At 41.4% G+C, this 21,962-nt stretch overlaps 1 protein-coding gene across 3 annotated transcripts in view; it reads right to left on the bottom strand.

The window, feature by feature from the left end:
• LOC144610043 (bone morphogenetic protein receptor type-1A-like) overlaps window positions 1–20,291 on the bottom strand; it is a 185,540-nt gene extending 165,249 nt beyond the window's left edge. For all 3 annotated transcript variants that reach the window (XM_078428516.1, XM_078428517.1, XM_078428518.1), the window contains exon 1: window positions 20,153–20,291. The gene's annotated coding sequence lies outside the window, so the exon portion shown is untranslated. The remainder of the gene's footprint in view (window positions 1–20,152) is intronic.
• Window positions 20,292–21,962: the final 1,671 nt, after the last annotated feature.

Genomic DNA, 21,962 nt, shown 5'->3' with positions numbered 1-21,962 from the left:
TGTTTCTCCTAATTCTAACCTGGGCAAATGCCACATATAGATTTGCGAGGATACAGTCAAATAAGTTTACCCCTCCTGTTGGTTGACTCACATCTGGCCCCCAAGCCCAAAATAATAGTGTAGTTAGTGCTGGCTACTCTAGATGACAGACTGAAGTTCCTTAGCTGGGGTATATTCCTTTTGCTGGTTACATTGTTTTTTTTCAGGTATTTTCCCCGTATGCTGTAATCAATGAGACAGTAATGCCATGAGACACTAAAGTATGGCGTCAATGCGATGAGTTTTCAGTGCTATTTTTCAGGCCAAATTACCCGTGTCACTATCTTTGATGGGTTTGCTCTGCCCGAGGGACAGGACATATCTATGAATGATGACAGGGGCATCCAACATAATACCGGTACGGTATGATTTTAGGTTTAGAGATACAGCACGGAAACAGGCCCTTCGGCCCACCGGGTCCGCGCCGCCCAGCGATCCCCGCACATTAACACTATCCTACACACACTAGGGACAATTTTTAAAAAACATTTGCCCAGCCAAATACCTGTACGTCTTTGGAGTGTGGGAGGAAACCGAAGATCTCGGAGAAAACCCACGCAGGTCACGGGGAGAACGTACAAACTCCGTACAGACGGCGCCCGTAGTCAGGATCGAACCTTTGTGCGATATAATGTGAACTCATTCAACAATTGTGCGATATAATGTGAATTCGGCATTGTTAGTCCATACATTTGTACTACTAGTCTGGTAATTTAATTGATATGCCACCACTAAACCGTTATTGGGTCTAAATCCTGGAACCCCCTCACCAGTGGAATTGTGGTGGTATCTTCACCAGAAGAACCACAGTTATTCAAGAAAGTGGCTCATCACACCTTCACAAGAAAAATTAGAAGCTTCTTTAAAAAGAATTGAAGAGAATTTTTATTTTGAACAAAATAAAATTTAAACCTGTGGGTAATGGGAAATACTAATAGAAAATGGTTTTGTTTTGAAAAACAAAGTTCACTGCCTGCCTGCCTACCCTTCAAACTAGGGGTTAGACCACAGCAGTGTCAAATTAACCACATGTTTAAATTGCAGCCAGCTAGTCTCCAGACACACAGCAAAGTAGACTGTGGAATGTAGAATGTAACCTGAGCTTGGAGACTCTTTTCCATCTTCCTTTCCCCCCCAGAGTTGTAAAGCAATCCTATGGAAACTAACAATCTGGGATTTAGCTCCACAGTGCAGACTCCATAAGATATTGTTCTAAACTACCAACAAAAACTGTAATTATGAGAGTCAAACATTCCCTTCCACAAATAATGCATTTCAAAAACTTTATTACATTGCCAGACATCAAAATGTTCGAGTGCGTTGAATATAGAACACAAAAAACATTTTAAAAAAATTACTTTTATTTCAATTTGCATGCAAACCTAAATATATCAAACAGAATGCTCCCTTAGCCCGTGTTTGATCTAACAGCAAAAACCCAGTAAATCAAATTAATTAATTGATTAATATTGCTGTGATTAATAAAAATTGCAATGCTGATGCAGCTAAGTATAGAAACAGTCAATATCATCCCAAATGTGAGCCAATTAATCCTCATGCAAGACCTAAGAGCATACTTTCCCACTAATATTATTGGCAGCCAGACTTTGTAACAGCCAATGTCTTGTTAGGTGAATGTTTTGTGGACAATATATTAAGTCCATCTACTGACTTATTATCAGATAGCTGTACTCCCACAATTGGCCATGTATTACCAAAATGTTGGTAAATCTATGTTGACTGGTGAATTCTGTTTGTTATGAGATGGATTGCATTTGACAATTATGCTGGCAAGTGCAGAGGAAATATCAATAAAAAAAGACTCAAAGTGCTGGAGTAATTCAGCAAATCAGGCAGCATCTCTGGAGGGACATGGATGAGCGATGTTTTGGGTCGGGATCCTTCTTCGGGCTGATTGTAGCGTGGAGGGAGAAAGTTGGAAGAGTGGTGGTTGCGGTGATAGGTTGATAGAGGTGAGGTTTGAGATAAGGATAGAAAATACACAAAAGGTGAAGCCAGATGAAGGAATAAAGGTGGTAATGGAGGAAGGACGTGTCGGCCGGGGGTAAAAGGCGGGTGGTGTACGTAGGTTAGTTATCTTAAAATTGAAGAAGTCAATGTTCATACTGTTGAACCAGTTGTAAGCCTCCCAAGCTGAATATGAGGTACTGTTCCTCCAGTTTGTGTAGGCCTCACTCTAACAATGGGGGAGGCCCAGGACGGAAAGGTCAGAATAGGAATGTGAGGGGGCGTTAAAATGGTTGGCAATTGGGAGATCCAGAAATCCTTTGGGGACTGCGCACAATTGTTCAGCAAAAGAGTTGCCAAGTCCACGTTCGGTCTTGCCGTGTACAGGAAGCCACATTGGGAGCACAGAATGCGTTTGATGAGGTTGGAGAAGGTGTACGTGAATCTGTGTCTCACCTGGAAGGACTGCTGCGGACCCTGAATGAATGCGAGCAAGATATAGAGAAATACATCTGTGTTTTCAAGGGATAGTACCCAGGGAGGGGGTGGTTTGGGTGGGAAGGGATGATTGAACCAAAAGTTGTGGAAGAAGTGGTCTCTGTGGAAAGTGGAAAAGGGTAGGAAGATGTGATGGGTAGTAGGATCATGTTCAAGGTGGCAGAAATTGTCGGAGAGTGTTGTGCTGAATGTGGAGGCTGGTGGGGTGAAAAGTAAGGACCAGGGGAACTCTATCCTTGTTCTAACAGGGAGAATGTGGGGCGGGTGCAGAACCACGGGACACAGAGGAGATGCAGGTGATGACCCATCTACAAAAGCAGGGGGGGGGGAGGGACCATGTCTCCTAAAGGAAGAGAATGTCTCCGATGTCTGAGAATGGAAAGCCTCAAATGAGAGCAGGGGATGACGTCTTTGCAAGATGCAGGGTGGGAGAAGTTTTAGTCCAGTTCTGCACAGTAACAGGAGGCAGCCTCAATGCAGCCACAGTATAGGAAGAATTGGTTGCAGTGTGCGTTTGCAACAAGGAATGTTTTATGTAGCCAACAGTTATAGCTGGGACCCATACGATTGCCTACTTAAATAAAGTCATTAGAATCAAAAGAGAAGTTGTTGACGGCGAGGACAAGTTCCACCAGGCAGAGAATGTTAGGAGTCTCTGTTCAAGGAAGAACCTGATGGCATTGGGACTTTCCTGGTGAGAAATGGAGATGTAAAGGGACTGAATGTCCGTGGTAAAGATAAGGCAATGGAAGCCTAGGAATGGAAAGTTATTGAAGTGTCGATGGGCGTGCGAGATGTCGCTCATGTAGGTAGGAAGAGACTGATAAGAGGAAATAAGATACTTGGAGTATGAAAGAAAAATCACACAAAGTGCTGAAGTAACTCAGCAGATCGGGCAGCATCTCCAGAGAACATGGATAGGTGAGGTTGAGTCTGGACTCTTCTTCAGATGAGGTAGGCACAAGCAGAAACAATGAGTGCCAAGGCAGTTCTGTTTCTGGATTTTGGGATCTATCTCCAGATAGATCCACCCACCTCCTTTCCCCCTCTCTTCCCTGTGCCCCACCTGGATGCGCACCCAGCTCCACCTTTCCCTGTCCCCTTCCACCTATATTTTTGTTCATCTGGCTTCACATTTCGCACTCTTCTAGCTTAAATTTGCACTTTTGTCTTTTCATCTCTGGCCTTTGTCCAACCAATCAAAACCCCTTTCACCTGTATCCAGCCAACACTTTGTCCCGCCCCCACTTCTCTTCCAGCTTTCTCCCCACTACAATCAGTCCGAAGAAAGTTCCTGTCAAAATGTCACCTGCCTCTCCAGAGACATTGTCTGACCACTGAGTTACTCCAGCATTTTAGTGCCCTTTTTTGGAAAACCTGCATCTGCGGTTCCTTGTGTCTACATTCCTGTGAAAAATTATTAATTGGTATGTGGCTGAAGTAATGACGGCTGTCTGGGTAGGGTTTTAAAAAAATTGGTTACCATGTTTATTCTTCACAAATACATAAAGTCTTCCTGTCAGATCCTCGCCTTGATCCAAATGTACACTAAACATCAAGGACACTAAACATAAACGTGCAAACTCTACATAATCAGCACTGGAGCCTGTGCCCCATTCGAGACTAACTACTTACAATTTCAAAGTTCAATCGTGTTTTAAATAGTGAATAATCAAACATCCCAGCAGCAAATGCTGTAGGATGGCACATGTTAACTTCGACAGGCAAAATCACAGTGTTAGTCATTACTGCTTTCTATTTGGTAGCCAGTTTTCCATCCATTATGCCACTTGCCCCTTTGTTCCACATGCTGTGACTGAATGACAAGTGCACTCAAGTCCAGTCACCCATTGAAAGCCTTTTGAAAGTTGATACGTGCAGCTCATTCGCTTGTTAAGATAGTACTTAGCAAACTACTCAATTAATTTAAGAATTCAATTTCAAGAATGTTTTCCTTTAACTGTAGGGTAAGACAAAACTTCACGTAATTCAGCAAGAACTTGGAGAACAGAATTAACCCAGGCAAATCTATTTACATTCAGAATGGAGCCATTTGACCAAAATGAGAGTAATGCAATTTTTAGAAAAATAGCCCAAACTGTCAAATCCTTTTCTAATCTTAGTGAAAGGTGCCAAATCTGTAAATAAATCATGAAACCAAGGATGCAGCTGCTTGATCAGTCAGTTAATAAATTTAAAATACATTACTGCAACCAACAGAAAAAAAATCTAAATGGTTCTTCTCCTCACCAGGCTCAACCCCTACCAAAAAAGGGATTTTCATGAATTAAAATAAATCTATTTTGGTTTTTTTCTAATAATTTGAAAATAACTTACATCAAACAAAGCTCTCCAACATATTGATGTCTAATCGGATTTATCACAAATAAGATAAAACTATAAAAGATCATGGCATGGCATGGTATAGGGTAAATAGAATTAAGTAAATAAATATGCTCTTCGCTCATAATGAATCTCTGGAGTTTTCTGCCCCAATATATATAGGAGGTAGAGATGGATACATATTTGAAAGAATGAGGAATTGAAGTTCATGGGAACTGACACAGCAGAGTTAAGGCTGGCATAGATCAGCCACAATCAAAATGAATGGCAGGCTTGAGCGGACTGATGGCCTATTCCTGCTCATACTTTCTTGTGTTCAGAAATGGGAAGCTTTTCGTGGTATTTACATTTTTCAAGGACCAGGGGAAACAAATTTAAAATGATAAGCAAACGAACCAGGGAGATTGGAGAAAGAAATTTACTTGTACACCACAATGATTATGCCAATATTTTCAAATGGGAAAATAGTCGGAGAACGGGAATAATTGGGATCCCTCTACAAAGAGATGGCACAGCTTCAACGGGTCAAATGGTACTGCAACAATGCTGATTCCAGGCATGGCAGCAAAAGTAACATGACTTGCACAACTTAAGAAAAAAAAATCACAAAATGAATCCTGAAGATGGTGTATCAGATTATGAGTCCAGTATGCTCTTAGCAGTTCAGTACTGCAGTTCTAGAACCAGGTAAATGAAACTATTTTAAACTGCTAAAGACAATCCTGAGGTGATGAGTTTTTAGTTTCTTTCCGAGATCTGTGTCATCATAATAACCAGAATTCAGCCAATTTGATCTCAAGGTGCAACCAAGAGGGTTGCATACATACAGCAAAGGCTGTGGCACTGGACAAAATCTATACGGAAGTCGCAGAATTGACTGCACCCCTGGACAATGTTCCAGTACATTTACAACACTGACATCAACGTGACAAACCTTGGAAACCTGGCCTCATTTTTCCTGCCCACAAAACTTGTTTTGATCGAACTTGATTATTTGCCATGAAATTTCTTAACATTGCTTGGTGTTGTTTTATTTGCCCCCCTTTGATGTTCTTAATAATTTAGGACTAAGTTACTACACAAATGCAAGCTATTGCTGATGTTCTTGTTATATTAGGTCTTTACCTAGTTGTAGTAAAGAGATCTATGCGTCGAACATCTTTGTACGTGCAGTCTTTAAACACGTTTAGCAACTACTATCTAACGCTTTCCTCAGTTTTTATCATTTCAAAGACTCAGTCACTCTACCATGATTAAAAGAGATGTGTGGGGCCAGTTTTTTTGCACACAGGGAAGGTTTGGTGCCTGTAGTGCACTGCCAGGGGTGGTGATGGAAGCAGATACAATAGTGGCTTTTAAGAGGCTTTGATGTAGGCACATGAATTTGCAAGATATGGAGGGACATGGAGGATGTGCAGGCAGAAAGGAATAGTTTAAATATGCATTGTATCCGGCACTGACATTGTTGGACATTGAAAGACCTTGTTAAATGCTGTGAGGGTGGTAGGGTAAAACCAGGATGACCATGGGGATAAGCTACAAGTAAGGTCATCTGGTTAATGAGTAAATAGTAGGTGAGGGAATGAGTTAGAGAACCTAGCCAAAAGAAAATAGACATGCCTTGCTGGGCTCGACTTCCAGCTCTATTTTTCACAAGCACATTCTTTATGTTCTCCCTCCTTAACTGCTTCCATTCACTCATCAGGAATGATGCAGGGTCGTGACATCCACTATCCCTTTTTCTCTACAGATGCTGCATGACACATTCCAGCAGCTTTCTTTTTGCTTCATATCTGAGCGAATACAGTCTCTGCTGTCAATAACCTTTTATATCCCCATTGTCTCCCTGGTTTTAACCTATCAGAAACATCCTCCCTCCTTCGAGTCTTCGATCCAAAATATTAACTCTATTTCTCTTCACACTTATGCAGCCTGACTGTGGAACATTTCTAGCATTTTCTGTTTTTGTATAAATGAAGCAATCTTTTATTCTGTTTTTGTATAAATGAAGCAATATTCCTGCTCTGTGGGTTATAAGAAAAACCATATGCGAGCAGGATCCTGTATCAAGAAATTCTACTCAAAATAAATGCTAATGATACAGTGATGCCATTCTTTTTGCAGACATTAATATGGAAACCCTTTCTTATGACTAGGGCAAGTAATGGTATAAAAGATCCATGTTGACGTTGTACAATGAGATCTGGTAGCCAGGTGGAAACCTTTGTAGATATGTACAGGCCACAAGAGGTCCTGACAGCCCTTAGCTGAAGACAGTGCAAAAAATCATCTATGTTTGGACAGTAGCAATGCTGCTTCCCTCAGATGTTCCAATGAACTTTTCTATCTAACCTTTGTCCCCTCACTGTTCTTTTGCCAGTAATTTCACGGTGTTTTTTCTATCATGATTTAATGGAATCCAGTATGCCCTTCTTTCCCCCTCATCTAGCACTTCAATAGTCTCACAGTTGTTAAAACAGAATAAAAATGCTGCATTAGGTTTCAAATGCCAAGTTCGGAAGCAGCTCCCAAGAGTGTGTAGATCACTTGATGACTTTCGTTGATATAAATAGGTCTAATGGTGAAGGAATTCAAAAGCCAACACATGTTTAACTCTGGTCTTAGATAAATATTGAGATATGGTTTCAATGCCTGAAACCATTCGAAAGAATTAACAGATCATACGTCCACTACATGCCACCTTTGCTACATTCAGTTTGACGAATCATTTCATCTAGAAAACAAATGTTCTTATTTAAGCAACCAAAGGGATTTCCAAATAATTTCTGTACAAGTTTTATTCAGCTGGGTGGAAGAAAATGTTATTTACATGAGAAAACATGAATTATAGTGGAAGAAATTCTTGATTAGAACAAGTGTCAAGGTTTATGGGAAGAAGGCAGGAAAATGTGATTCGGAGGCAGAGATCAGCCATGATTGAATTGCCGAATAGCCTAATTCTACTCCTATAACTTGTGAAATGGTCAGACAAAATGACTTCAGCAAAAGCAACATGAATACTGCAGCCCAAAAGGTGTGAAATTTGAAATAAAAAGTGTCCATGGGATCATTACTACCACACTGTGCAATTTCCCTCACCATCTCAGTGACACAGGAAAGGTGGTGACACTGCTGAGTAACCCAGCTGGCAAAGCAGAAACAGCATACATCATGGATAAAAATGCTTGTATGGAAGACATTAAGAAAAGAAGGGAAGATGCTGAGCCCTGTGTCAACCGCGAGCAAAGCTGAAGATGTGAACAAGGAATTACTAAGATGTACTGTAGAAAGTACTTTGATGGGATGCATCTGAGCCCCATATAGCAAATCACAGTTATAAATATCGTCAGATGGGATGAATTCTGCAACACAGGAGTATAGCATGCCATATTTCTGCAGTACTCTGGAGCTTAAGGTGAGCAGATGATGACTATTGAACCCCATATCTGAAACAGAGGTGGAAGTTGGAAGGAAAATAACTGCAGATGCTGGTACAAATCGAAGGTACCACAAAATGCTGGAGTAACTCAGCAGGTCAGGCAGCATCTAAGAGAGAGGGAATGGGTAACATTTTGGGTCGAGACCCTTCTTCAGATAGACAGGTCATGGTTAGAATGGTCACTAAATATGGAAGACGGAGCAATTATAAATGGATGTGATTTGGAGCCAAACAATCACGACATTACTATTTTGCCCGAATATTCAGTCATGCTCTAGCACCAATGAGAAACTTTTTTTCTCACAAGACCAAAATAAATCAGCTGAATATCTAACAAGTTGCAATTGGTTTTGACATGCTTTCCAAATCAAAGCTGTCAAAATGACAAACATCCATTTCTTCAGACACATTCTGGAACATTTTGCTCTATTATTTTGCAAAATAGATTGTTATCATGCCTTATTTTATTTTGGCTTAGCCAGAATAGCAGCACAACCATAAATTATGACTGAATATTTATCACATGATGTGTAAAATAGCTTTGTAAATTATCATCTCCATATATCTATTTTTAAAATCCAGATTTCCTTCTCCATTTCACAAGAACACAAGAAAATAAACTCAAATATTTTCACTTGATAATTAATACATTTCTTTCACAGGCTTTATTTTATTGCGACTACAAGCAGCGTTTAAAATGACAAACCCCCCAAAAATAAGTAAATTCAGTGAAAACCTGTGGGAAAGAACTGAAAGTTTAGAGTTCAAACATAACCAGAACTTAAAAAATAATCCAAGTGTGGAGAGAGCAATCCAACGCTTTATAGGAAAATAACTGCAGATGCTGGTACAAATCGAAGATATCACAAAATGCTGGAGTAACTCAGCAGAAGAGTCTCGACCCGAAACGTCACCTATTCCTTCTCTCCAAGATGCTGCTTGACCTGCTGAGTTACTCCAGCATTTTGTGATACCAATGTTTTATAGTTCATCTCCTTTCATGGGACTCAGAGGATTCTACTTAAACCATGAAATAAAAACAGAAAACATTCAACAAGTCAGGCAACATCTGAGCCAACATTTCAGAATGAAGAGCCTTCGTCAGAACTGTGAAAGACACAAAATATGGAGTTTTAAGGTGCAGAAAGAGTGGAAGAAGGAAAAAATTCTTCAAATGTGTAGGACCAGGATGGCAATCATAGAGAGATATGGCTACGGAGGTAAATTATGGTAAACACCTTATTGAAGACAAGAAAGGAAATAGAAGTAGGAATGGAGATGGGCTAAAGAAGGGGCCCCAACCCAAAATGTTCTGTCCATTTCCCTCCACAGATGCTGCCTGACCCACTGAGTTTCTTCAGCAGTTTATTTTTTTCTCATGGAAATAAAAGTGTTAAATTACACAAATCAGGTGTATATTCACAGGATTTCTGATGGTTAAGGGATGACTTGATCAAAGTCTAAACAAATACTGGAAAAATAATAGGGTAGATGGAAACAAGACTGCCCAATTAATGGAAATAAATTAATGGGGCATAGTTTAAAAATTGATGCTGAGCTCTTCAGAAGCCAAGTTAAGAATGACCTCAACTTAAATTGATGCATAATTAATTATTACATTTAAATATAACATTGATTTATATTTGACAATCAAAAGATACAAGGGACAGGAGAAAGGAAATCTATTATTGTACATGACATCATGCTACAGAGCTCCACATCTCAGTCAATAGCAAAATTAAGATGTCATGTAAGAAGATAGAAACAAAATGCAGGAGTAACTCAGCAGTTCAGACAGAATTTGTGAAGAAAAGGAATAGATGACGTTTCGGGTCTGAACCCTTCTTCAGACAGTTGCCATATGGTTGATTGACCCAATGTTCCCATTTAGTGAAATGAACCAATATTCATCATTGCAGTGCCAACGGTGAATAATAATATCTGTGGATGTAAAAAATTGCATGGCCTTCAATTTTTTTTTAACCTGTCAGATATAGCTCTAAAGATGCAAATCACAGATGTCAGCATTACACACATCTAATATTCATGCTGTACTTTTGGACCTAAATATTCTTCCATGATGATGAAAATTTAAGATCTGCATCTAAATATGGAACAAATCAATGCTTTTAAAATTAATTTATCCCTCAAAAAACTGGGAATTATGAATGGATATTACTAAATCTGATTTTAATGATACTTGCTTGTAAGATTTACATTCATTCTCATATTAATTTTAAAGGAATTTGGCTGTTTCACTTGAAACTGAAAAACCACTTCAAATTCTTTGGGTAAGAGAAATCCAATGCATACATTTGCATTTACAGAAGGGACATGAGAAGGTTTCCCACTGGAAGGTGTAAACAACACATGGACCTCATGGGATTGGGAGTACTATAATCTTGAGTGAATATTATAAGATTTTAAAAAAGAGGAATAAGCAAGGTATTTGCAGGATGGCAAGGAGTATCAAGCAGAGTACTCAAGAATGTGTAGGAAGGAACTGCAGATTCTGGTTTAAACTGAAGATAGACACAAAAAGCTGGAGTAACTCAGCGGGACAGACAGCATCTCTGGAGAGAAGGAATGGGTGACGTTTCGGGTCGAGACCCCACCTTCAGAGTGAAGAAGGGTCTCGACCCGAAACGTCACCCATTCCATCTCTCCAGAGATGCTGCCTGTCCCGCTGAGTTACTCCAGCTTTTGTGTCTAACTTCCGTACTCAAGAATGTGTTGGATCTCAGCTTTTTATAATGTGTACCAGCAACTTCAAAGAGAGCAAAGTGTCAGATGTGTTGTTCAAGAACAAAGTTTGAGTGATTCATTTTTCTGCATTTGAGAGTTCTGCATTTCTTTTAAAGGTTCACCGAATTAGCTCCTTTAATCTAATTTACACCAATTAGGTGCATTGGGAATTACCCGTTCCACTTTGTGCCATCAGTAATTTACAATTATGCAAAAACATTTCAAAGTGGATGTAAATCAATGAAAAAATAAATGTCATAATAAACCTGGTAATTTATTAGAAAATATAATGAGGTGGTGGTAGAACACAAGTGAATACACAGCTGGGAACGGGGGGTAGGTTAGGAGCTTAGGATACTGAATATGCACCCCCCCCCCACCACTCCACCCCACCTCCAAAGCCGCTCAAGGCAACTGAACTTCAACAACTCTGCATCTGAACCTGCTCATCTGTCTCCTGATCGTGGAGCCTGAATTGTCAGACAGCTCAAAGACAAGCTCAGATGCAAAGTAATTTCCTTCAAGGCTAATTCTCCAGGAAGGGCGCAAACAAATTACATTGCTCCATGCACAATTTTACAGGAGGAAAGCCTTTATAAAATAATAAATATAATAAAGTATGTTTTCTCTTTCGTGTTATATTTTTATCCACTTTAACCTGGGTTTTGACATTATAAAATGGACACCAAAAAAGGAAATTTCTACAAATATATCAATTATGCATTACCTAAAATATATCTGAAGTTGCAATGATAAAAGGTATTAAGCATGCTTCAAAGAGGCAGCTATGGAGCACAGACCAATTAAATTGATTGGGAAGGGTCTATAATGGAGGAAAATATGAATTATCAACATTTTTCAATGGAAAAACCACAATGTTTCAGGTATCACAGAGCTCTGTTCACCCACTTAAAATAACGAGAATTATTTTGAATGTCCTTACCAATGGAAGGATTTACTACTTAAATGGGGCTGAAGCAAGAAAATAAATCATCAAGTTAATGTCTGAAACAAGGAGGCTGTCTTTGAAGAAAGGTGGATCAGAACGGGCCAATATTTGCAAGTGTTTCAAAGTTCAAGAGGTGATCTCAATTAAATGAATATAATTATTAGAGGGTTAGACCAATTAATTAAAATAATTTACATTCTGCTCATCCAGTTCTATTCTCCCATCTGTGTTTTTCTAATGTTATTTTCTATATTTTCCTGACACCATTGATTTGTTTTTAAACATTATTTTCCCTTCCAGGTTCCACTATATGGTTTAGAAATGGAACTTATGTTTGAAATACCAGTTCCATTTCGTTGAACAGTCTCCAAAACTGGTTTTAATTAAATGGCAGGACCGTGATGATGAATGATCACAGTTGGAACAAAAAAACTGCTAAACTTCTGACATGCCACACCAACATGGGCTGCCCCAGGACAGATCTCTTCTGTTGCAGCAGTTGGCGTTTCAAAAATAACTATAAATATGCTAGTGAAGTTCACCGTCAGTTGAGGCTCAGTGATCCTAACCCTTGTCTGAAGAAGGGTCTCGACCCAGAACCTCACCCATTCCTTCTCTCCAGATATGCTGTCTGTCCTGTTGTGTCTATCTGTGGCTCAGTTGATAGTACTCTCATTTCAACAAGGAGGCAATGAGTTCAATCCCACTCCAGACTTGTACACAATAAATCAGACTTCTGCCCCAACGTTATAATGGCAGATTCTGCAACACTGGAGCTGCTGTCTTTTGAAAAAAATGTTAAATGGAGATTCCATCTGTTCCTTCATCTGAGCTTAAAAGATTCTATGACACCATTTTAAAAACAAAGGAATTATTTCTCGTGTCCTCACTCACACAAAACTAGAAACAAATTTCTATACTTCGATACACTCATGATTCTGTAGCCAAATTCTACTCCACCTCCACCTACAATGACACCATAGTAGGCTGGATTTCAGACAACGGTCAGATAGTGTACAGGAAGAAGCATTGTGGAATTGATTCATGACAACAATCTCCGTCAATGTCAGTAAAACGACGGAGTTGCACATCAACTTCGGGAAACAGAATGGAGTTCCCTGACTTTATCAATGGTGCTGAGGTGAAGAGGGTCAGGCGCTTCAAATTTCTAGGTCTAAACTTCAACAATTTGTCCTGATCCAACCACATTGCCAAAGGCTAAGGAAGGCTGGCATGTCCCCAATGACTCTTACCAACTTTTTAAAATGTGCCAAAGAAAACATCCTATCCAGATGCCTCGTAGCTTGGCACGGCCACTGCTCTGCTCAGGACTACAAGAAATTGAAGAGAACTGTGAATGTAGCTCAGTCCATCATGCAGACCAGCCTCCTCCCCCAACTGACTCCATCTGCAATTTCCACTGCCTCAGGAAAGCAGCCATCATAATCAAGAACCCTTCTCACGCCAGTCATACTCTCCCTTTCCCTCTCCTGTCAAGCAGAAAGTACATGACCAATGGTATGATCTGAATGAATGGAACACAAAACAAAGTTTTTCACTGTATCTCAGTAATCATAACAATAATACACCAACCAAACCAATACTGTTTTACAGGCGATACAAGGAACTGCAGACGCCGGAATCTTGAGCAAAGCAAAATGCTGGAGAAACTCAGTGGAGGTTACCAGGTTGTCCTGCTCCCACCTCTCTTATGAAAAATAACATCTGAAGAAGGGTCTCGACCTGAAATGTCACTCATTCCATCTCTTCAGTTACTGACCCTCTGAGTTACTCCAGCATTTTGTGTCCACATCTATTTATTTAATGTGTTGTTTGGATCATTTCACAGGGCATATTTGTACCTTCAGAACCCATAAATATTATGGAACAGTACTTAGAAAATTAATGAAGTTTGGTAATAAAGCAACAAAAAGACTATTTTTCTTGGAATCATCTTTGATCAAACCCTCACCTTCGACAAACACATCAAACACATCACCAAGACAGCCTTCTTCCACCTCAAAAACATCGCCCGTCTCCGTCCGTCCCTCTCCTCCACAGCTGCAGAAACCCTCATCCACGCCTTCATCACCTCCCGTCTGGACTACTGCAACAGCCTCCTCTATGGTTCACCCTCAAAAATCATCAATAAACTCCAATACATCCAGAACTCCGCTGCCCGTCTACTCACCCACTCCCCGATCCGTGACCATATCACCCCCGTCCTTTACAAGCTCCACTGGCTCCCCATCCCCCAGAGAATCCAGTACAAAATCCTCCTCATGACCTACAAAGCCCTCCATAACCTGGCCCCATCCTACCTGACTGACCTCCTCCACAGACATACTCCCACCCGTACCCTCCGCTCTGCTGCTGCTAACCTCCTTTCCCCCCCCATCCGGACCAAACTCAGATCCTGGGGGGACAGGGCTTTCTCCATCACTGCTCCCACACTCTGGAACTCACTACCTCAAACCATCAGAGACTCCTCCTCACTCACCACATTCAAAACATCACTGAAGTCTCACCTGTTCAGCACTGCCTTCAACCACTGACCGTCACCTCACCTTATTTTTCCTTTTCTGTTCGTTTATTTATTTATCTATTTATTTTATTTTCTATGTTTTAGTAAACCCTGTAAAGCGTCTTTGAGTGTTTAGAAAAGCGCTATATAAATGTAATGCATTATTATTATTATTATTTGAAGGGAGTCAATTATTGGGACTGCATTCCAATGAAATCAAATGCCCAATGAAATGAGTTAAACAAAAAATGAAATAAATATTTTTTTAATACAGAACTAAATATAGGACGAGAGCCAACTGCAATTTCAAAAGGCTTATTAGAATCAAGAGATCATTTTCTACCCTTAATTTCACAAAGGGAACCACAAAATTTTCTATACACAAATGATATGAAGCATTTCAATTAACAAGACTTAATTTTGGTTTAAACCATGCATTTCCCAGACCAACTTCACCATTTCAATAACTAGAATAGTTATTATTTATTTTGGTTTCTGCCATGCCAACATCTGTTCCACCCATTCTCCTAGTCACACGCTACTCTTCACCACTAATATATTTTCTGTGCATAAGTGCTGTTCAGTAGTACAGGCAGTGTGGATCTATGTCCAAACCAGTTCTCACCAAATGTACTTTTTTTGGGGGGGGCAAAATCTTTTAAACTATGGATAACACTAGACCCTTTCTGACGCCAAGACTTGTGATGACAATGGGCTGCTGCCGAGAGAGACATTTAGAGTGGCCCTCTACATCCAAAAGGTGTCCCGCAAGATAAAGCAAACTCCAGGTTGCATCCTACTGTTGTCCTTCTCTAAAAGAGCTTTTGAAACCTTTAACTCATTGAGTTGCTGTTGATATATTTTGAACTGTATTTAGAGGTTAAACAAAATAAATAATTTCTTCGCGTTGCATCCAAGCCGCTCCTCAAAATGGCAGTGCTCAGTTTCTGGGCTCAGTGATGGGGCGAGAGTCAGAATGCAAGGTCAGATGTGGCAGTATTCCGACAGAACCACAAGTTGTCAATCAACTGGGTGCAGCCCGTTAAATTGAAGTGATGTGGACATCACAGGCTAGGATAGCTTTTATTACCCATCCCTTATTGTTCCTGAATTGAGTGGTCTACCTGACCAATTAAGAATCAATTACTTTGATGGGCTTGGAGTCACCTCTCGGTCAGACCATACAGGTTTGGCTGATTTATATCTTGGGCTTTTATGACAATCTTTTGGTTTAAGGCTTACCACATCAGTCTCTTCATATTTATTTATTTAATTATTCAAAATACGACTTCCTATCTGCCGTTGTGAGATTGAACTTCAGATGAGCCAGCAGATCTTTCGGTCAATAGCACAGGCATTTTTAGATGCTAATTCATTAAACCATTTCGCAATTGTATCTTGTGCCAAACAGGGAGGAGAAATGCTTTCTAATTTTACCCAGTTTTGAGCCATAATACTGCTACATTTTATAACCAGCTGCCACCAGAAAAGAAACAGAATGAACTTAGATCAGAGATCAAAGCCAAACAGAAAATTATACAAATAAACTGATGGACACCAATGAAACTAGAATGCTTTGGTGAACATCTTTCATTGTGTCTTTGCATTTTCAGTTTGTTGACAGACCTGCTGTATATTTTAATTGTTTCTCTTTTTATTTTTAAATTGTCATTTCTTTTACTTTGGCAGTACAACTTAGCACAGCATCAAAATCAAAAAGAACAATCCAAGATTTGCAACATATTAGTAATAACTGCCACTGGCAATATTTGGGGGAAATTGCAATCAAAATAACAAAAAAGTGAAAAACATTTAGAGCATGTTCAAAATTGCTGTGATATACAATATACACTCAAACTGATATTTTCAAAAATGTTTCGGCAACGTTTAGCAATTCATCAATGAACAGATATTAAAGAGATAGAATATTTGCCTAAAATACTAGAATAACGTGCATTTTACTTCTAATTTTAATAGTTCAGAAGATGCAAAATAAATATGCATTATATGCAATTAGAAAGACAAATGGCAATTGACCTTTAATACAAGCAGCTGGGAATACTAGAGTTGGAAAGTCTCATTTATCCTATGTTTTTGTGGCATTTGTGTGCAGTTTCCATCTCTGTGTTGGTGGTGTCTCCTCAACTTATTCACTTGAATGATGAGAGTTGTAAATCTGTGGAATTCTCTGCCTCAGAAGGCAGTGGAGGCCAATTCTCTGAATGCATTCAAGAGAGAGCTTGATAGAGCTCTTAAGGATAGCAGAGTCAGGGGGTATGGGGAGAAGGCAGGAACGGGGTACTGATTGAGAATGATCAGCCATGATCACATTGAATGGTGGTGCTGGCTCGAAGGGCCAAATGGCCTCCTCCTGCACCTATTGTCTATCATCTATGACTGGGACGCATATTTCAGGCTGATGTTCATCATACACTGCGGCGTTCCAAGCTATCATCTCCTCTGCACTCATAACCAGGTTTCAAGGCCTGGGTCTCTGTACCTCCCTTTGCATTGGATCCTTGACATCCTATCGGCAGACCTCAATCAGTGTGGATCAGCATCTCCTCCTCGCTGAGCATGAATATAGTGCAAATCAAAGCTGTGTGCATAGTCCCCTGCTCTACTCTCGTTACACCCATGATTATGTGGCTAACACCATCAACACCATCGATAAATTCGCCAAGGACATCACTGTGGTTGGGCGATCATCGGTGATGATGAGTCAGCATACAGGAGAGAGATAGAACACCTGGTTGAATGGTGCCACAACTTCTTGCTTAATGTCTACAACAAAAGAACTAATCATGGACTTCAGAAATGGAAAGTGGGGGGACCATGTGCCAGTTTTTATTGGTGGGTTTGTGGTGGAAAAGAGTTAACAGCTTCAAATTCATGGGTGTTACCACCTGACTTGCACCTCTACATTCTTAGTTTAAAGAGATTCAGTATGTCAGTGAATACTCTAACAAACATTTGCAGATGTACAATAGAAAGTATTCAGAGCGGATGATAGCGATGAACTCCTAGCTGCATGATGATCCAGGATGTATGCATCATGGCCAGGTAGGGGAATTCTAATGCACGGGACCACAATAGGCTGCAGAGAGTGGCGGTCTCAGCCCAGTCCATCACAGGCACAGCCTGCCTCTCCGTTGAAAGGATCTACATGAAGCGCTACCTCAAGAAGACATCATGGATTCGTACCATGGTCTCTTCTCACCGCTACATGGGGGAGAAGCCTGAAGTCCCACACCACAGGTTCAGAAGTTGTAGCTACTATCCTACAACTATCAGTTTCTTGAACCACTAATGTTTTTTGTTTTGTCTTTCTTTTCTAACTGTTTTTGCATGCATATCTTTTTTTAACTTTTGTGTAATTTATGTAAATTTGTTTTGTGTGTTTGTCTGAGTCTTTGTGCCTGTGATATTGCTGTAAGCAAGATTTTTCATTGTACCTCACCGTTTTTGTGCTCATGACAATACATTTGAACTTAACCGGGTTGGGGGCACTGCCCAATGAAAAAGGATTAGGGAGGACACTCTGTTAGTCTCTCGTGTTTAGAAAAATGAGGGGATATCAAAAAAACATACAAGATTGTAAAAGGGAATGACATGGTAGATGTTGATGGACTGCTTTCTCAGGCTGTAAATTCAGGAACTAGGATCAGCTCACAAACTGAGATGAAAAAGTTCATTGTTTTGAAAGCTGTAAATCTTTGGAACACTTTTTCGTTAAAAAAAATCCATGGATGTTCAATTGTTGACTACATCCAAGGCCAGGACTGACTGATGTTTCAGTATCAGAGGATCAAGGATTATAGCAATTGGGTTGGATAATATACTTGAGTTATAGGATCAGCCATGTGTAGCAGAGCATATGAAGGACAACGTGTTTTATTTCTTTAAATAAAGGCACATGCCAAAACTGTGAATGCTTCTTAGTGAAATATTATTTCTCTTTACTGCAACAATCCTTGATCAATAGATAAACTTATCAAATGTTGACAAAGAACTGAATTAAAAATAAGCAAACAAACTAACACGAGATATTAGACTTGACTCTAAAAACAATTTGTAATGATTATTGAATGAAGCTATGCTTAATCTGAAATTACAAGCACCACTTGTTGCTTTCTTGCAATGGTGTAATATCTTCTGTAAACATCAGTACTCCAAGAGTTACACACTTTCACAACATACAATTACAAAACAGGTCACAAATTTAAATATATACTCCTACACATGGGTTTATTGAAACTTTTTTTCAGAATTGTCTTTCACCATTGATTTGTATATGTTTCTTTCCACCAATCCATCATTCTCTGACAAAACATGTTGATTGATTACTTGCTCTTAAGATCCAAACAAATTCTATTTGCATAATGTGGAAGAAAGGAAGTCTTAGAATTTAGATGTCTGTGTAACAAAATTCAACATGGACTCAATTTCACAACTTTAAACTCCTTGGGCTACCACAACATTGCTCTGGTAACTTACACCAAATCTCCACTACCAACAAAATTTCTAACCACATATGATGTGAACATTTAATGGAGTTAAGATATTTTAACTCAGTTCTTCACGAACTATGCTTGCCTTCCTTGCAGTAAACTCACTCGAACCACTACCATTTTTTTCCTTCTCACAGCAGGCTCCGTCTTCAAACCTGGCAAAACTTGCGCTCAAATGATAGAAGTGCAATTATGCATCAATAAGTCATTACCTCCGTGTCCTAAACATTTCAATCACTGCACCAAGTGGCCTGCTATACCCATTCTGACAGTACTTCATGGATATCTTGACCTCAAAATGTTATTACACCTAAAGATTAAACAGGCATCTATCTTATCCATTACTTGACAAATTTAATCTGCAAATTTGATCTAGACTCCTTTAATTATCCACAGTCCAAAACTTAGAGAAAAGAAGTGTTTGTTAACAGTCCCAAGGCAGCACATTCCTAACAATGACACAAACAGTGCTGATCACACCGAACACCTAAATCTTTGCATCACCTCTTAACACAAACATAAGAAAACAAGATTGGGCATGGGCTCACAGAGCACGTATTGTATGCACACTGAAAGCCACAGATTTAACAATCAAACTCGTTTGTGCTGAACTATAACCATCGTGATCACGGGTAGAAGCAGTGGGGGTAGAAAAATAATTCTAAACGGGTTCTACTGTCGAAAATATAAAAAAACTGTACCGACGCCAGAGGAGAACTTCCACGGCGATTTCGAAAGTTTAATCTTGGTTACGTTTTACCCGCTGGCGGCCGCAGTTTAATTTAGTTTCAAAGGCGGCTTGGGAGTAACGCTGGCCTCAGATCCCGACGCCGAGCTGCCCCAGTGCCTGGCCTGCCTTCCCTTCCCTTCCCTCGGTCGGTTCTCCCTACAGGCCGGGACTAGGGGGTGAGGAAGGAGGAGGGGGGAGAGGCCCGGGGGGGGGGGAGGGGGGGCTGAGGGAAGGGGGCCCCGATGTGGAGAAGGGGAAGGAGAAAGGAGTGGAGAAAGGTCCGTCTCCACCTCCCTCCTGCCATCACATTTCTTTCTCTTTAAACCCGACACACACACACTTTGCTTTGAGAAGTCAGGGGGGGGGGGGGGGGGGGGTGTGAGGAATAATTCCCCACTACACTCACCGGAGCGACGCTTGCTTTTTTCCCCCTTCACCTCGGCAACAATCCTCTCCTTATCCGTTAAACGATCCTCTTGTCTTGCAGGAGTATTTCCCCAGAATAAAACAATCCCTCCGCCTGTCGTTGGGTCGCAATCGCCAGCCTCCCCCCGATCCCCGATCCCCTCTCCCTCTCCCGCCGCCGTGCGCGCGCCTGCTGCCTTCACGCGTCCTCGCTCCCAACGGCCGGTCCTGGCACGCGCCCGCCCCCGCCGCTCCTCGCTCGCGCTCGTGCACGCGCGCGCCCAGTCAGGGTGACGACGCCGCCGCCGCCCGAAAGGCAGAATGTGCTGGAAGCCGCTGCCGTCGAGACGACGCTGATTGTGGCGGGTAAAAAAAACAAGATGGTGGAGGCGAGGCAGGGCGCTTGCGGTCACGGTCCCGGCCTCTCTCCCCTCTCCCCACCCCCGGACCGGGCACCGACACACGGCGCTGAGGGTGGGGGTGGGTGGGTGGGAGCGGTCGATCTCCCTGCCTGGGGATCGGGCACCGACACACGGACGGTGTGGAGGGAGGGAGGGAGAGGGCAATCTCCCCGTTGGGTTCCCCCGAGAGGGGTCGGGAACTTAGCCATCTCCCCGGGGATCGGGGGGGCGAAACACGGCGCTGAGGGAGGGAGGGAGGGAGGGAGGGAGGGGAGGGTGTGATCTCCCCGGCACCGTGTGGGTGCGGGGGGCGGCGGCGGGACCGTTGGTGTCCCTGCCCTGGGTCTTCAATAACCCGGCGTGAGCCATGGCGTGGTGAACTGCAGATGCTGAAATTTATAACAAAAAGCAAAGTGCTGGAGGAACTGAGCGGGGGGCAGAGGGAGGGGATGGATTGGTGAGGTTTTGGGTCAGGGCCCTTCTGCAGTCTGATGGAGTGAGGGGACAAATCTGGAAAAGAGGGGTGAGGGATGGGGCAAAGCCTGGCAAGAAATGGGTAGGATAGATACAGGTGAAGGGAGGAGATGGGTGGAGATAGTGACAAAGGCTAAAAGTGAAAAGGATACTAAAAGGTGTCAGAAAAAGGAAGGTGTGAAATGTAAATCTAGAGTCAGAGTGATACAGTGTGGAAACTAGCCCTTCGGCCCAACTTGCCCACACCAGCCAACATGTCCCAGCTACACTAGTTCCACCTGCCTGCATTTGGTCCATATCCCTCCATACCTGTCCTATCCATGCACCTGTCTAACTGTTTCATAAATGTTGGGATAGTCCCAGCCTCGACTACCTCCCCTGGCAGCTTGTTCCATACACTCACCACCTTTTGTATGGAGGGGTATATGGATAGAAGGGGACGACAAGGGGAGTGGAAAGGGGGAAATACGAGATTTGGGGATGTTAGTTGAGAGTACAGAGGAGAGGAAATGAGCAGGGTGACTATGGTGGTGGGAGAATTCTGTGCACACGGATGGGTGGGAGGCAAGGGAAAAAAGAGGGTAGGATGGGTACAACTTGAAATTAGAGAATTCAATTGTAATGTCGAAGTAATTCAGCGGGTCAGGCAGCGTATCCGGAGAAAAGGAACAGGTGACCTTTAGGGTCGAGACCCTTCTTCAGACAATTTTTGCCTCACCTCAATTTTAATATCATTGGGTTGTAGAAAACCAAACCTTACTTGAACAGAGACCCAATCGTTTGTCCTCAATTACCACTCTCCTCTGCCTGGTGGAACTTGTCCTCACTCTGTACTTATATCACGTGAAGAACCACTTGTAGCTTTCTTGCAGTGGTGTAATATCTTCTATAAACATCAGTGCTTTCACAACATACAATTACAAAACAGGTCACAAA

The sequence above is a fragment of the Rhinoraja longicauda genome, chromosome 35, assembly GCF_053455715.1.
Source record: "Rhinoraja longicauda isolate Sanriku21f chromosome 35, sRhiLon1.1, whole genome shotgun sequence".
In the NCBI taxonomy this organism is placed as follows: domain Eukaryota; kingdom Metazoa; phylum Chordata; class Chondrichthyes; order Rajiformes; family Arhynchobatidae; genus Rhinoraja; species Rhinoraja longicauda.
Note: the sequence above shows the minus strand (reverse complement) of the source record. Positions and strands in the feature narration are given on the sequence as shown.